A 15,836-nucleotide genomic window follows, 5' to 3' on the forward strand; every position below is an offset into this window, starting at 1 on the left:
GGGTAACATGAAGAGCAGACCAGGCTTTGCGGACTGGTGTCACTCTAGTGCAATTATCCTGTCGGGTGTCGCGGACAGTGATTGCTGGAGATTCGCGTTGGAGTACACCTCAGCCTGTCAATGCTGCAGTGCAAAGAGCAGGCTGGGTATCGTGGATGGTTATTGCTGGAGTTTCATGTTAGCGGTAACCGCTGGCTGTCGATGCTGTAGCCTGAAATGCAGATCTTGCATTGTCGGTCATTGCTGGTGGTCACTGTAGCATGAAGAGTCTGTGTTACTGGACCTTCACATTGGCTGTAGGCACGGCAGCAAGATCTTGGCATGAACGGCCTAGTTCTTTGTGTCGAAGTGCCCAAAACTTCAGGCTTTCTCCTTTTATTCAAGAAGAAGCTCAATTGATGCCACTGCAGGGGTCCAGGACCTGTTAGGCACCTCTTGGGGATCAGGAACTCACTCCAGCAGAGGCCAGCAGGGCTCAAGCTGGTAGAGTTGTAGGTCCAGGAAGGTCCAATTGCTACAGGCCAGCTGTGAGGTTGCAGGGAGGTCTCTGAAGCTTGTTAATTCCCTGTAGATCAGAAAAGGAGGCCAGCCAGCTGACCCTTGGAGTCACTTCTGCCTGGGATGAAGGGTTCAGGTCCAGTCTTCCTTCTCAGTCAGCAGGGCAGGCCTCAGGCAGCAGTGCAGTCCTTCTTCTGTAGTATCCACAGGTCCAGGAATGTACTGAGGAGTGGGTCTGAGGGTCCCATTTTTTAGCAACACAAAAAGTTGATGGACTGAATGCTGAACATTTTCAAACATTCACCTCCAGTACAGAGATCTGGACCTAAATTCATAATTTTTGTGCTCACCATGCCATTTCAGTTCGACCCGAACCATATGCAAATCAGCCTTGACCATGCTCCAGAAGGGAACAGTCCAGCCTAAACTGCCAGCCAAGGTTCATCCTGAACCAGAAACAACCATCCTGGGACCAGTTTCGGGGTATCACCCCTTATCAGCCAGGCTAGCTTTAATCCAATGCAATAGTGAGCACGGGAGCCACGTTTGGGTATACCATTCCCACTTCAGGTGACTGTAGCAACACAAAAAGATGATGAATGGAAAACTGAACATTGTCAAACATTCATTCCCAGCACAGAGATATGGGCATTAATCCATTGCTTTTTTACTCACCGTGTTATTCCAGTTTGGACCCAGCCATATGCATATCAGTCTTGCCCTGCTCCCCAAGCATCCTGGAAACGGTTTTGGGGTATCAACCCTCATCAGCCAGGCTAGTTTGAATCCAATGGCATAGTGAGCATGGGACCCACATCTGGGCATAACCTTACCCCTTGGGGTGACTATATCAACACAAAAAGATGATGATGGAAAGAATGCTGATCAATGTCAAAAATTCACCCCCAGTACAAAGATCTGGGCTTAAATCCATTGTTTTCTTGCTCACCATGCCATTCCAGTTTGGACCCAGCCATACGCAAATCAGCCTTGACCCTGCTCCCCATGGAACAGTCCGGCCTGAACTGCCAGGCCAGGTCTTCCCTGGACCAGAAACAAGCATCCTGGAACCGGTTTCAGGGTATCATCCCCCATCAGCCAGTGTAGCTTGAAACCAATGGCATAGTGAGCACGGGACCCATGTCTGGGCATACCCTTTCCACTAAGGGTGCCTTTGGTAACACAAAAAGATGATGGATGGAATGCTGAACATTGTCAAACTTTCACCCCCAGTACAGAGATCTGGGCCTAAATCCATCGTTTTTTTTGCTCATCATGACATTCCAGTTTGGACCCAGCCATATGTAAATCAGCATCTACCCTGCTCTCCATAGGGACAGTCAAGCCCAGACCTCCAGGCCAGGAGCTCCTTGGAATTGAAGCAAGCCTCCTGGGACCGGTTTTGGGGTATCACCCCTCATCAGCCAGGCTAGCTTGAATCCAGTGGTATAGTGAGCACAAGACCCAAGTCTGGGCATACCCTTCACACTTTGGGTGACTATAGGAGCACAAAAGATTATGGACGGAATGCTCAACATTGTCAACCATTCACCCCCAGTACAAAGATCTGGGCCTAAAGCCATGTTTTTTTACTCACCATGCCATTCCAGTTTGAACCAAGCCATATGCAAATCAGCCGTGACCATCTCGCCATGGAACCAGTCAAGCCCGAACTGCCAGGCCATGTCCTCAATGGATCGGAAACAAACATCCTGGGACCGATTTCGGGGTATCACCCCTCATCAGCCAGGCTAACTTGAATCCAATGGTATAGTGAGCATGGGACCTACGTCTGAGCATACCCTTCCCACTTGGGCTGATGGTGGCAACACAAAAAGATGATGGATGGAATGCTGAAAATTGTCAAAATTCAACCCCAGTGCAGACATCTGGACAGAACTCCATTTGTTTGCTCACCATGTCCTTCCAGTTTAGACCCAGCCATGTGCAAATCAGCCTTGACCCTGCTCACCAAAGGAACTGTCGAGCCCGAACTGCCAGGCCAGATCCTCCCTGGACCAGAAACAAGCATCCTAGGACCAGTTTCAGGGTATCAACATTCATCAAGTTTTGTTATGACAGATAGAACTGGCAGTTTAACACTGCACACACAGGCTGCAGGGGCAGAGCTGAGCCATGTTTGAAAAGGCTACTTAAGTGATTGGAATAATAAGTTCTGCAGGCCCACTAGTGTCTTTTAATTTACAGTCCCTCGGTACATGTAGTACCACTTAACTAGTGATTGACAAATTTTTTAAATGTGCCAGTTGGGTGTAAGCTAGTTTTACCATGTTTAAAGGCGGGAGCACTAACACTTTTAGCTCTTGTTAGCAGTTGTAAAATACACAGAATACTAAAAGCTAATAAAGATCGGTTCAGAATACAGGCGGAGTGAAAGCAAAAGGTTTGGGGTTGATCTGCAGAAAGGGCTAGGTCCAACAAATTCACTATGGAGATATTATTCCAAGATGGCTGCCTAATATAGAAGCAGTGGGCATGTGAGATGCGGTGCACTACAGATGAAATGTGCGGAAAGCAAGGGGTGCAGTCTGTGGGAGATGTTGGCCCCCCAACCCTGGTACTGAAGTGCAATGCTTTTTTCGACAGACGTGCATATGTTATCATGAAAAGTGCAGTTACTCAATGGAGCAACAGAACCAATGGCTGGAGGAGGTCTTACCAACTACGGCTATATGCTGTCATGGATAGATGTTAAATGTAATGACTCTCAAACAGACTAAAACTTAAAGGGTCCGATGCATCAAACATACATTTTAAGATTCTGAAATAGTGATTTTTACCGAATCGCTATTTTGAAATCGCAAAATGCAATGTATGTAGGAATCGCAAAACATTTGCAATTCCTTAACATGAGCCGAGTAGGCTGCTGGAATCCCTGGAGATTTTCAATTTGGCTCCCTATGTTCACCTCCCTACTCACGAGAAGGGACACACCTTAGACCAGATTTTCTCTAACATCGGAATAGAAACTGATGCACCATTTCCATTAGTGTGGTCTGACCATTTTCTCCTAGGTTTTAGAGTCCACAAGGACTCATCTGGCCCTCAAGCTCACGGCAAGCCCCGCCCCTGCACTTTTAGACCTTTTTCGCCAGATCACCCCTGAAGCCATGAAGGTTGCGCTCAGGCAGCACCCGATTCCCTTCAGCGGCAATCTTGAGGCTGACGTGTTTAGCCTCGAGAACTGGCTTGACTGTCGTGCTTTGGAGCTGGCCTCCCACTACCGGTGCGGCTAAATCCATCCGCCCCTCTGTCACTTGGTTTAAAGAAGCACTGAAAAAGAGTAAAAGTACCTGTAAACTCTTGGAGAGAGTGTGGCAAAATAATTTCAACCCTGAGGACAAAGCGAGATACAAACAAGCCCTGAAAGCCCATTATAATAAAATCCGCAAGGAAAAGAAGACATTTTTCTCCTCTAAAATTCAGGTAGCCGGGAATAAAAGCAAAGACATTTTAAAATTGTAAAAGATTTCTCATCCCCTAGCATGGTGCAAAATCCGTTTAACCTCATGAATGAGTGGATCGAATATCTTGCTGGATACTTTCACGATAAAAATCAAAACTATCCAAAACTCATTTGAGACTTCGTCCCTGGCAATATAAGCAACCACAAGAGCATCTCTCCCAGAAGCGTAACTAGAGTGAAATTTCGGGGGGGCTAATACAAATTTTGGAGGGGGGTCATTCTTCCAGCAATCAGCAGACTGAAGTTGCAGGGGCTCTAAGAAGTGGTGAAAGAACAACAAAGCCTCGTTAACAAGTAAATGGTCTTTAAAAGACCTGTGAAGTACTCGGGTGCGGCTGTGTCTGTGCCCGGAAAGCTGTCTCAGCCGGGCTGAGACACACGATGGGGGGAGGGTGAAGCCCTTTGAACCCAATGGGCGTTGCGCGACTGATCTCTCCCCGTCTACTCTGGGGCTGGGCCCTGTCTCACCCAGTTTCCTACTATTCCCTTGGAGAAATCACTTCAGATAATAAAAATCTTGAAGTCATGCTCTCCCTCGGATCCATGCCCAGCTAAAATACTGTCTTCAATAGCTGGGAATATTAATCCAGCGGTCAATCTGATCTTGAATGCCACTCTGCAAAAGGGGCTGGTCCCTGATAGCTGGAAAAATGCTAACATTCTCCCTCTACTTAAGAAGTCTTCGGCAGACATTGGGGTGGCCTCTAACTATAGGCCGATATCGCTACTGCCCTTTTTTTCCAGTTTTGGCAAAATTTGTGAATTTAGTCTTGACGGAATATGTGGAAGCCAACCATGTACTCCACAACAGTCAGTCAGGCTTTAGGGCCAATCTTAGCACAGAGACAGCCCTACTGGAAGTCTCCAAAGCTATCAAAGAGACACTAGACAAAGGGAGAAATGCAGTGCTGATACTGTTAGATCTTTCCGTGGCTTTTCATACTGTGCCCCATGACCGGCTCTTGCAGTGACTCCGGGAGTGCGGCATTGGGGGCATGGTATTCGAGTGGTTTTCTTCCTTTCTGTGAGACCGTCAGCAAACAATTTGGTGCCCTCCCTTTGCGGCCCTCATTCCTCCCATGAAGGTGGGGGTCCTGCACGGGTCTATTTTGAGCCCGTCACTGTTTAATATCTATATGGCCCCTCTTGCGCTTCTAGCTGAGGCACACGGTGCTAAAATAGTATCATATGCAGATGATACTCAACTGCTGTTCACTTGCGACAAAGGCGCCGATTTTAGAGGCAGCGAAATTAACATCTGCCTGATGGAGGTCTTCTCCTGGCTAAAACGGAACCAATTTAAGTGTAACCCAGAAAAATCTGAGATTATCTTCTTTGGTCGCGCACCATGCAAAGTGTGGCGCCAGTGGTGGCCCCAGGATATGTCCCCCCCTACAGCCTCAGTGAGCACTGTAAAGAACCTTGTGGTCAAGTTAGATGCCAAATTATCTATGAAGGCGCAGATCCAAACAGTCGCCGGCACCTGCTATGGCATGCTAAAAATGTTTTAAAACTTTCTTCCCCTGCTGCCGGTTAAGTACAGGAAGACGGTAGTCCAAGCCCTGATTGTATCAAGGTTGGATTACGTCAACACCCTGTACCTGGGTTTCCCAGAGTACCTATTAAACCGCCTGCAGGTGGTTCAGAACGCAGCGGCTAGAGCAAATCTCATGGTCAGGCCTAGAGCACGTATGTCCATCCATCTGAAGGCCCTGCACCGGCTTCCGGTCAGGAAGAGGATTCAGTTTAAAGCTCTGGTTCTGGCCTTCTGGGCCATATGATACCGGAGCTAGCTACATTAGAAAGAGGATTCAGCACTATATGCCGCAAAGAGCCCTGAGGTCCTCTGCGCTGTTTCTGACGTCCATGCCCAAGTTTGCGCACTCCTTCCAAGTGCTGGCCTCCCGCTTATAGAATAGTCTGCCATTGTCCCTCCAACAGGTCCAGGGTCTGCTTACTTTCAGGAAACAGCTAAAAACTTGGCTTTTCCAGCAATAGTCTGTTCGCTTTCTTCTTGTTATAGCGCTGGTGCCTGTCTTGTGGTCCTTTAGTGCTGGGACACTCTGTGGAGTAGCCGCGTGCTTTATAAGTACCTATTTACATTACACAATTGCGATTTGGTAAACAGCGAATCGCTAGTAGGTAATATGGCTCCATTCTAAAGGCCCATAGGAATAAATGGTTTTGCATTTGCTAATTTGAGATTACCAAATTGGGTATCGCAATTAGCAAATGGAAAGCCAAGGGTGCCTGGGGGCCTAAGACTCCCCATGAAACACCCCCAAAAGAAAGTGTGCGCATGTAAAGCACACACATGCCCTAGGGGCATGTGTGCGCTACATGGCAATTTGAAAAATGCATTTTTGTGCATTTTTCAAAGTATGCACATGGTTACCATCAACTTGAAGTTGATGGTAATTAGCGTTTCCTAAATGCACAGTTCGCATTTAGGAAAGGCATGTGCAATAGGGATTCGGAAATTGCGATTCCCTATTTGCATTAGCAATTTAGGTAATCGTAAAAAAATTGTGATTCCCCAAAATGTGAATCAAAAAACCTTTTATGCATTAGAAACTGCCATTTTGCGATCGCAAATGGCTGATTTTTGCGAATTGCACCGTTTCCTCCCCAAACCCATGGAAATCAGCAGCGGAGTACCCCAGGGATCACCACTCAGCCCCACGCTCTTCAACATCTACATGGCCCCCCTCGCCGCCATTGTCAGACAGCATGGGCTCAGCATCGTATCCTACGCAGACGACACTCAGCTCATCCTCTCGCTCACAAAGAATCCCGAAGGCACCAGACTCTGCTTCCAGGAAGGAATGAAGAACGTGGCAGCCTGGATGAAGGACAGCTGCCTGAAGCTAAACTCAGAGAAAATCGAGGTCCTCACCCTCGGACCCCGCATCTCCGCCTGGGACAACACCTGGTGGCCCCCTGCCCTCAGGAGCCCACCCACCCCTACAGACCACGCTCGACACCTTGGCATCATCCTTGACTCCTCCCTCTCCATGAACCGCCAAATCAACGCCGTCGCCTCCACCACCTTCGCATCCTCCGTAAGACCTTCAAATGGATCCCCCCTGACTGCAGAAGGACAGTCACCCATGCACTCATAACCAGAAGACTGGACTACGGAAACGTCCTCTACACTGGAATCAACAAAATGCTTCTACACAAGCTTCAAACCATCCAGAATGCCGCAGCCAGACTCGTCCTCGGGACACTGCACCTCGAGCACATGACCCAACACCTACAAGGTCTCCACTGGCTCCCCGTCGAAAAGAGGATCACCTTCAAACTCCTCACCCACACCTACAAATCCCTCAACAACGTCTGACCCAAATACCTCAACAAGAGATTATCCTTCCACGTACCCAAGAGGAACCTCCGCTCCGCCGACCTTATCCTGGCAGATGTCCCCCGCATCTGCAGAAACAAAACCGGCGGGAGAGTTTTCACCTACATCGACAGCGAAAACCTGGAACAAGCTCCCTGTGAACATCAGACAATCGCCAACCCTGCACACGTTCAGTAGAGACCTCAAGACCTGGCTCTTCGACGGACCCGGAGCAGCCGCCCCCCACCCACACAGCGCCTTGAGACCTTCACGGGTTAGTAGCGCGCTATACAAACTCCTGGTTGATTGATTGCAATCGCAAAATAGCTTAATGCATGTGCCCCAAAGAGTTGACCCAAACCCCCTCTGCACGGGCATATATATTTATGTATAAACATACAATTTATCATCTTTTTTCTTTTTACTACATGTGCCTGGCAGACAAGTAAACCTGTCTGGGATTGTCACAGTGCAAATCTTCTACTCCCAAAGTTTTTCAAAGGGTGTAACAACAACAAAACCATTGCCTACTACAGTAATCTGTGAATTCCATGAAACAAATTACCCACCAACAGGCTTCTTCATGGTGCAATAACAATGTAACCTTGAAGGCCTATTGCCTTTAAATTATGCTTTTCGTAGTAGATAAGTCTGGTCTACTACCCTTGTCTTAACATTTCATAAAAAGTAGAACAGATCTGTTGCATCTTACATAGCTTTTCCCAATTAAAGCACCAAGCATACAGGTTTACAGATTGGCATAACTCACTCAAGCTCACTGTTTGGACTCTAACCTTTCCCAAAACACAACCATCTGCATGCAGTCATGTAATTATACATATGTACAAAAGTTTAGTTCACAAAACAATGCTTAAGCCCTCCTAAGAGCGCCTATGAAGGGATATCACAGTGCATATCTACTACGCCCATAGTTTGCCATAGAGGAAGCCCAACACCAAAGCATTTATCCACTACAATAATGGCTGAGATTCCATATAACAAGATGCTTGACAAGGGACTTTTAAAACAGTGTAATAAAAACGACTCGTAAAGACCTGCCTTGAACAAATGCTTTTCACAATAAATGTCAGGCTAACCTTATTTGTCTTAAGCAGTGGCGGCTGGTGACGATTCAAAGTGGTTGGGCAAGCAAACATCAACTAAAAGAAACCAGCAATGCCTTTAGGCTCAGAGTCAAAGCTCTCAGTCACGGCTCGTTATAAACAGGGTTAATAGCTGAGGCGGAAGGCAAGGTGCCGACTGCCGACCCCAGCAACATTAAATTAAAACGCTTGCGTGCAATAAATAACTAAATCGCTGAAATGCATCACCATTGACACGTGCCAGACAACCAAGGGCATATGCCACCGAGGCAGTGGCATGAGCAGTAGCTGGCAGCAAGAGGCTGAAGACCTTCGACGACCTACCAGGATCCAGTCTCGTAGAGTCATTGTACCGGTTCTTCATCAAGGACTACGTCCTGCTTCCCTATGATCTCCAGGTAACCTCTCACTTGTAAATTAAGTTTGCAGCTCTTCACTTTCTGAAATCTTGCGGATGGCATCATCACAGGCGTGCGGGTCATTTGGTTTAACTGAAGCAGATAACGACTATAGGTCCCACAATGCACTGATTTGTTACAGTAAAGCCTGGAAGGGAATGCACAGTGTCTTAATTTCAACTGAGAGAATTTAGAGGGTGGCCAACACAGACATTCATCTTACTAAGGGCAATAAAATTAATGAGACATAGGTTATTGTGCAACACTGAGCCCTAACAGTGATGTGGGGGCAATTTATATGACTAGTCAATGATATCATGCACATACTGAAAATGTGTTATGAGGAAACTGGGGTACTTTTTCTAGTTTGTGTTTTTTGCTGTAAGCGTTTTTAAGCCTGGTCTCATGTTTTGCTCAACCTACTGTTCGCACCACCAACGGAGCAAGTGAAGAAGTAAACCGGTGTAACCGTTGGGCGTGTCTGACACCAGACCCAGATCAGTTTCATTCTTGCAAAAACGTTTCTATGGCCTTCAATGCTGACCGAAATTACCCTCTGGCTGCACTCCGATTCTGGCGCTCTCTCCACTCCAGTCTTCCGAGCGCAGGTCTCCAGAGCCAAATCCCCCTACCAATCTCAACACTGCTCTCATGCTGTTAACCAGCATGAAAACAGCACCAGGATTGGTTGGACCGGGCTGGCTCAGCACTCACACTGGCTGTAGGGGCGTGTGCTGTCTGCACCAAGCTGTCTAACACAGCTCGGGTTGGAAAAACTGCACAAGTCAGGCTGACCGTCGCAAGACAGCCGGCCAAAGTGACATGCACAGATTAAACTTGCGAAGCAGGCACGACTCCTTCCTGCTCCCAGGCTGCACTGCAGCAATGGCCCGCTCTGCAATGACCTCACACTGAGCTCCAGCTAAAAGAGCAAAAAATTTAAATGTTAATTAAGTCGCTTTATTACCATTTTATTTTTCACTTTCTCCGCCAATATGGAGAAGCCGCTGCTGGTCTTAAGTTTTCTGAATAAACAGATCATACTTATGGCCTCTGACATAACCTACAGCTTCTCATCATAAACAAATCAGACCTCCTGTATTGTGTGTAACCTTCCCCACAAAGCAACTATCAAGCTTACAATCATGAATTCATAAAACATATACAAAACTATAGTTAGTAAAACAACAAACATTCTATCCTAAGAGGGTCTAGCAAGTATTATCAAAGTCCAGTCCTACAATAGGGTTTTTCAAAAGGGTAACTGTTGGAAGCCGGAGTCCCCATCCCGCACCACTGTCTCCCAATGTGCGACTCGGGACTCCTACCTCAACGCTAGGCCAAGAAAGGACACCGTTTGAGATAGCCCTGCTCACCCCCTTAGTAGCTTGGCACGAGCAGCCAGACCTATCTCCAAGGCACGAGTGTACAGTGTGTGCAACTATGCCCACAGCAACCCACTGGTGACACCACAAATAGACTCCAAACAAGTTTGATAAAAACAAGTATAAACTTTATATAAAAAGGTAGACGATCAGACCACACGTTACAAAACCCAACATATAATAAAGTGTAATATTTGTTCAGGCTGGTTGGTAGGTTCAAATCCCAAACACCGCTTTCCAAACGCTATGCTGGTCGTAATGCTAGAATCACACACGTTGCAATTGACAAACAATAATGCTCTGCGTAACGATACAATCCTGTGCTGGGCAAAGGAGAAATAATACAATACTTAACGATACACCTCAATACCCTGCAATGGGAGAAATAATGCAATGCGTACCGCCACAATCATGTACTGCGGAATGAAGGAATAAGGCAATGTGTCACACCCCCAATCATGTACTTTGCAATGAGGAAATAAGGCAATGCGCACCGCTACAATCATGTACTTTGCAATTAAGGAATAATGCAATGCGCAGCTGCAATCATGTACTTTGCACTGGAGAAATAATGCAATGCGTAGCGCTACAATCGTGTACTTTGTTATGCAACAATAATGTGAGGCGTCATAAGACAATCCGGCAATTCGTTTGCAGCAATATTGGCAATGTGTATTATGACAATCAGCCTCTTCCATAACAGTTGCCCCCACACGTATCAACGATGAAATAAAGTACAGCTTCCCGCTCTGGCCCCAGTACGACCACTCCCTTGGTCAGTACAGGCTCCAATTTGAGCCGAAGCAAAGGCTCACGTCGCCAGCAGGAATGAGAGGCCGAGTGAGTGTCCCTCCAAGCCCGCACCCCACCCAGGTAGTGATCCATGTTACCTGGGGGCGCGACCCTACTCTCCTTTCCTCCGTCAGCGAACTGGTCCTTCCGTGTAGAACTTTCCCAATGGGCCTCAGCGGCTCAGCCTGGCAGCTCAGCTCCTCAGGGGCTGCCGGTCTGGGCCGCGACTGTTAGGAAGGTCTCAGGCGGCCGCGGGGCACACATATAACACACCTCTGAGATTACGTTACTCCGGGTGCATGTTCACCACCGCACCCTCCGGGTCTCCTCTGGCATGAAGCCACACACACAACACTGATAGGACTTCTCGTCGACTCAGAGTGCACGTTCACCAGGTACTCCTTCCTGCGGTCTCAGTTGGCACCAAGACACGCACACCGCGTTGCAGAGGCTCACTTTCTTACGGTGCACACGATGATCAGCCAATCACCTCCACAGTCTCAGGTTGCACAAAGCATGCAAGCTGCTTTACTGAAACTTACTCCAACTCCGGTGCCCCGATATCCAGACGCTCTTCACCAACGCCTTCGGCCGCACCATGACACGCTCACCATGTCCGAGTCTCACTTCTCCTCCAGTGACCCGATGACCAGGCGCTCTTTACTAGCTCCTCCGGTGCACCCCGACACCCACCCTGCGCATCTGAGACTCAATCCGCTTTTGATCCACACGTTGACCAGGCGCTCCAACGCCTTCTGTGCGCCACGACACGCACCCTGGGCGTCCGAGACTCACTTCTCCATCGATGCACACGCCAACCAGATGCTCTTCTCCAGCACCTTCAGTGCACCACGACACGCACCCAGCGCGTCCGAGTCTCACTCCGCTTCCGATGCACACATTGACAAGGTGATCCTCACCAACGCCTCCTGTGCACCACGACACGCACCCAGCACGTCTGAGACTCACCCCACTTCTTATGCGCACGTTGACAAGGTGCTCCTCACCAATGCCTCCTGTGCACCATGACACGCACCCAGCACGTCCGAGTCTCACTCCTCCTTCATGTGTCCAAGATCACAGGGCACACCTTCCGAGGGTCTCAAGCTGCCACAACACGCGCCCACTGAGTTGCTTGAGACTTCTCCGGAAACCTTTATGTTCCTGTCTTTCCAAACAGGGAGCCAGCTCACCTCGGGCCCTTGGTGTTACAAAACACAGCACAAAGTACAGTCTTTTTCAAGCAGGGGGACTCAGCGCCCACAACACAGTCCCAACAGCCTCTTCCTTGGTAAAGACCAACAAACTGCAGAACAGCCCCAGATCACAAAGCAAGGGTCAGTCCTCTCTCAGTAGTCTCTTCATATGTTTCTTCCTTAGCAGAGGTTCCTCTTGACCACGAAATGGGTCCAAGCCTTTTCAGTCTCAATCCATTTCTGTTCCATTCCAACGTTCAGGGGTCCCAGCTCTCATCGTTATACCCATAAATGTCTTTGAAGTTCATTTGTGCTCAGGGGTCCCTGACCCCTGCCTAAATCAGTTCTGGGTGTCTCCCTCCCAGTTTCACCTCTCTCCCTTTGATACTGGGGGTCTGGATCCTTAATCACTCAGCAGGAGATGGGTCGATTGTTTTAGAGCAGCAACCCAGGCCTCTTCACCTCCCGGGGCTTCTCTCCAGCTGCAGGGCAGCCTGGTGCCATCTCAACCCCTCCCTGGGTCAAGACCTCCCCTAGCTCCTCTCACCTCTCAGATCCAGACAGTCAATCCACATTCAGCAGAGAAATGCTTAAGGCACAAAACTCAGCCACTTTCTGAAAGAGTGGTTTCTGAACGCACAGTGACAAAACCCCTTTCATAGAAAGATGTGTTATGACACTGTGAGTTCAAAGATACCAAACTTCACCTCTCCATTTTAAATCTATGGGAAACTAGGCTAATAATCACAATACCCAGCCTCCCCCATTCTGTCCTATGAGCAGGATGGCCTTTCTCCAGTGAAAACAAAATGGAGTGCTTTTCACCGTCAGGACATAGCACACACCTCAGCACATGTCCTGCCTTTTACTTACACTGCACCCTGCCCAGGGGTTACCTGGGACCTACCACAGGGGTGCCCACTGTGTACGCAAAAGGGAAAGTAAGGCTTGACAAGTGGTTGCACTTGTCAGAACAACAATGCTAACTTAGCAAACTGCGCGCAGGGCCTACACTGGAGGCCTGAGTTCCCTTCTCCGCGCACCTTCGCATTACTAGCCCTGGCACACACAGTGCACATCACTAGGGACTTTACTAGTAAGGCAAACATACCAATCATGGCCAACCAATCACCATTACACTTTACACAGGGAACACTTGTACTTTGACACTGATCAGCAGTGGCAACGCACCCAAAGCATCTAAATTGGCAACTCTATGTCAGGAAAACGGTCAAGGGGTGATAGCAAAAGGTTTAGGGAACTTTAGCCCAAAAGGCCAAGTCCTGCAGTAACCAACACCAAAAGCATAGTTGCTACGCTAATTTGGAGATTCCATGTAACAAATACCTTTCTATGACTTCAACAAAGTTAATAACAATCCACTCTCATAAGCCTATTTTCTTTAACATATTATTTTAACAATAAATAAGACAGACCTCTTGCCTTTGACCTGACTTTTCTAACTTAACAGGTCAAACCTGGTATCTGACATAGCTTTTCCAATGGCCTAAATAGGCCTGTTGCCTTTATTAACGATACCCAAGTCGGGCCTTTTGTATTACACTTTCACACAAGGCAACCATCATGCATGTATTTAAAATTACATGTGTGTTCAAAATTACAGCTGAGTTTGTTAAAGGGGATAACCAAATCAAAAACTACTACAGTAGTGTGTGAGATCCATGTAAAAAAAAATACATCTCTACTGGCACTGAATACACTGTCACAATAATCCATTCTTTCATTTCACAATAAATATGTCAGGTTTCCTGCCTTTGACATAGCTTTCGTAAGAAACATATCATGCTTATAGTCTTGGTCACCAGATTATCACCATAACCAAGTCAGAAGCACAAAACTGCTGCCCAATAAAATTCTGTAAACAAGAAAGTCAACATGTGGTGGATGCTAAGTTCACCTCTCAGTAGTGCCTCTTAAAGCTCTTTTTAGGTCGAGCATTCAAGACCTCTTGTATATACTTTAGTATATATACTTTAGTATATACTTATATGTGTATGTACTTTTTGCGCTCTGAAGATCAGCCCTAGGACTTGTCTGCTTCCTCTTAGGAACTTTTTTTTCTGCTCAACTGCCTTTATTTAACTGTCTTGATAGAAAACGACCAGCAGAGGTCAGTAAAATGCCAGAATTGCTTGCTGCTGAGGGACTTTCTTTTTTTTAATTTTTCTGGCAACTGTCTCTATTTAACTCTCTTGATAGAAAACGACCAGCAGAGGTCAGTAGAATACCAGAATCACTATAGCATTCTCTAAATTCCAGTCCATCGAAATTGTCTTCCACGAGCACCCGTAGACAATATTTTTTTCAAATCTTGTATTTTCAGTGATGTGACCACCGAAGGCCCTGTTTTATATATGAAAAACAGAGCTTTGGATTATACCATTTCCTGCTGAAAGGCATTATTTCTCTCCATGTGTTCCCATGCCTGGCGTGTCACGCAGTTTGGTGCTTACTTTCCCTCCATGTTAAAGAACAGTAGATGTTTCAGCACCCAGGCTAATGTGCTGCATAGCTAAATGCATATAAGGTCCCAAAGGCGAGACCGATTGCATTGCAAATGCTTGTTTTGTTGATCAGCGAAGGTCTGATAACAGCTGTGCTGTCAAGCCAGATATAAAAATGTAATATATTGCGGTCCAAACACAGAACCTCGCATTAAAGAGTTAAGCAAAACCCATTACAAATAATTTCCATATGTAGCTACTGCAGCAGCTCTATTGTAGCTTATCCTAATTAGCCAACATGGAATCAGTCAATAAACGTGTCGTTCGGCATTGCCTCATTAGTAGACAAAGCCTACATTAATTCATGCGTCCTAGGGACATGTATAGGAATTGATTCTAATAACTGGATTAACAATGATCCGTACCACGTGCTCGCCAGCACCGCCACTATTGAACTTCTTTTAATGTTCCTATTATCAGCTTATGTTTCAGTAGCTTATAAGCCATACATAAGAATACGCCTTAAATTTTTGCAATGGGTCACCCTAGGATCTGTTTTAACATTTCATTCTACTTTTAGAAAATATAGTGTTACAGCACAGGAGCTGGCATTCCAGCATGAGAGATAAGCCTTGCAAAATAATAATTTTATTTACAACATAATTTAGGCATAGTTTAGGAACATCTTCATTTTCCATAGTAAATATAGGAATGACGTAATGTGCCTTTTCGTAGCTGTGAAACCATGTATCTACCACCTCAAGTAATGATCACAGCCCTTGCCAGGGTGAACCGCTAACGTCACTCAGTAAACCTGAGCTCAACCTCCTGGTAGCTATGGCACTGAACAGACAGGCTTACCTTAGAGGTAATGTCTGTGTAAAGTATTTATGAAGTACTAAAACAGTAATGAAGTCATCATGCAAGACAATAAACATCCAAAAACAAATGAGAAAAATAAAGTAAAATTTAATCAACAAAATGAACCCATATTGGCAAAATATCCAATAGGAAAAACCAGAGATATGGATTTTAAAATGTGTATATAGATATAGCGCCAAGAAGCCAAAAATAGGCAGACCCTTTACCCCAGGATGTATGCTCTTGTGAGCAGAAGCAAACTGTGAATGACACAGCAACAGACCACTGGAAGAAGAGAGGGGGCTGAA

This window comes from Triturus cristatus, chromosome 5_1 (assembly GCF_964204655.1).
Source record: "Triturus cristatus chromosome 5_1, aTriCri1.1, whole genome shotgun sequence".
Lineage (NCBI taxonomy): Eukaryota > Metazoa > Chordata > Amphibia > Caudata > Salamandridae > Triturus > Triturus cristatus.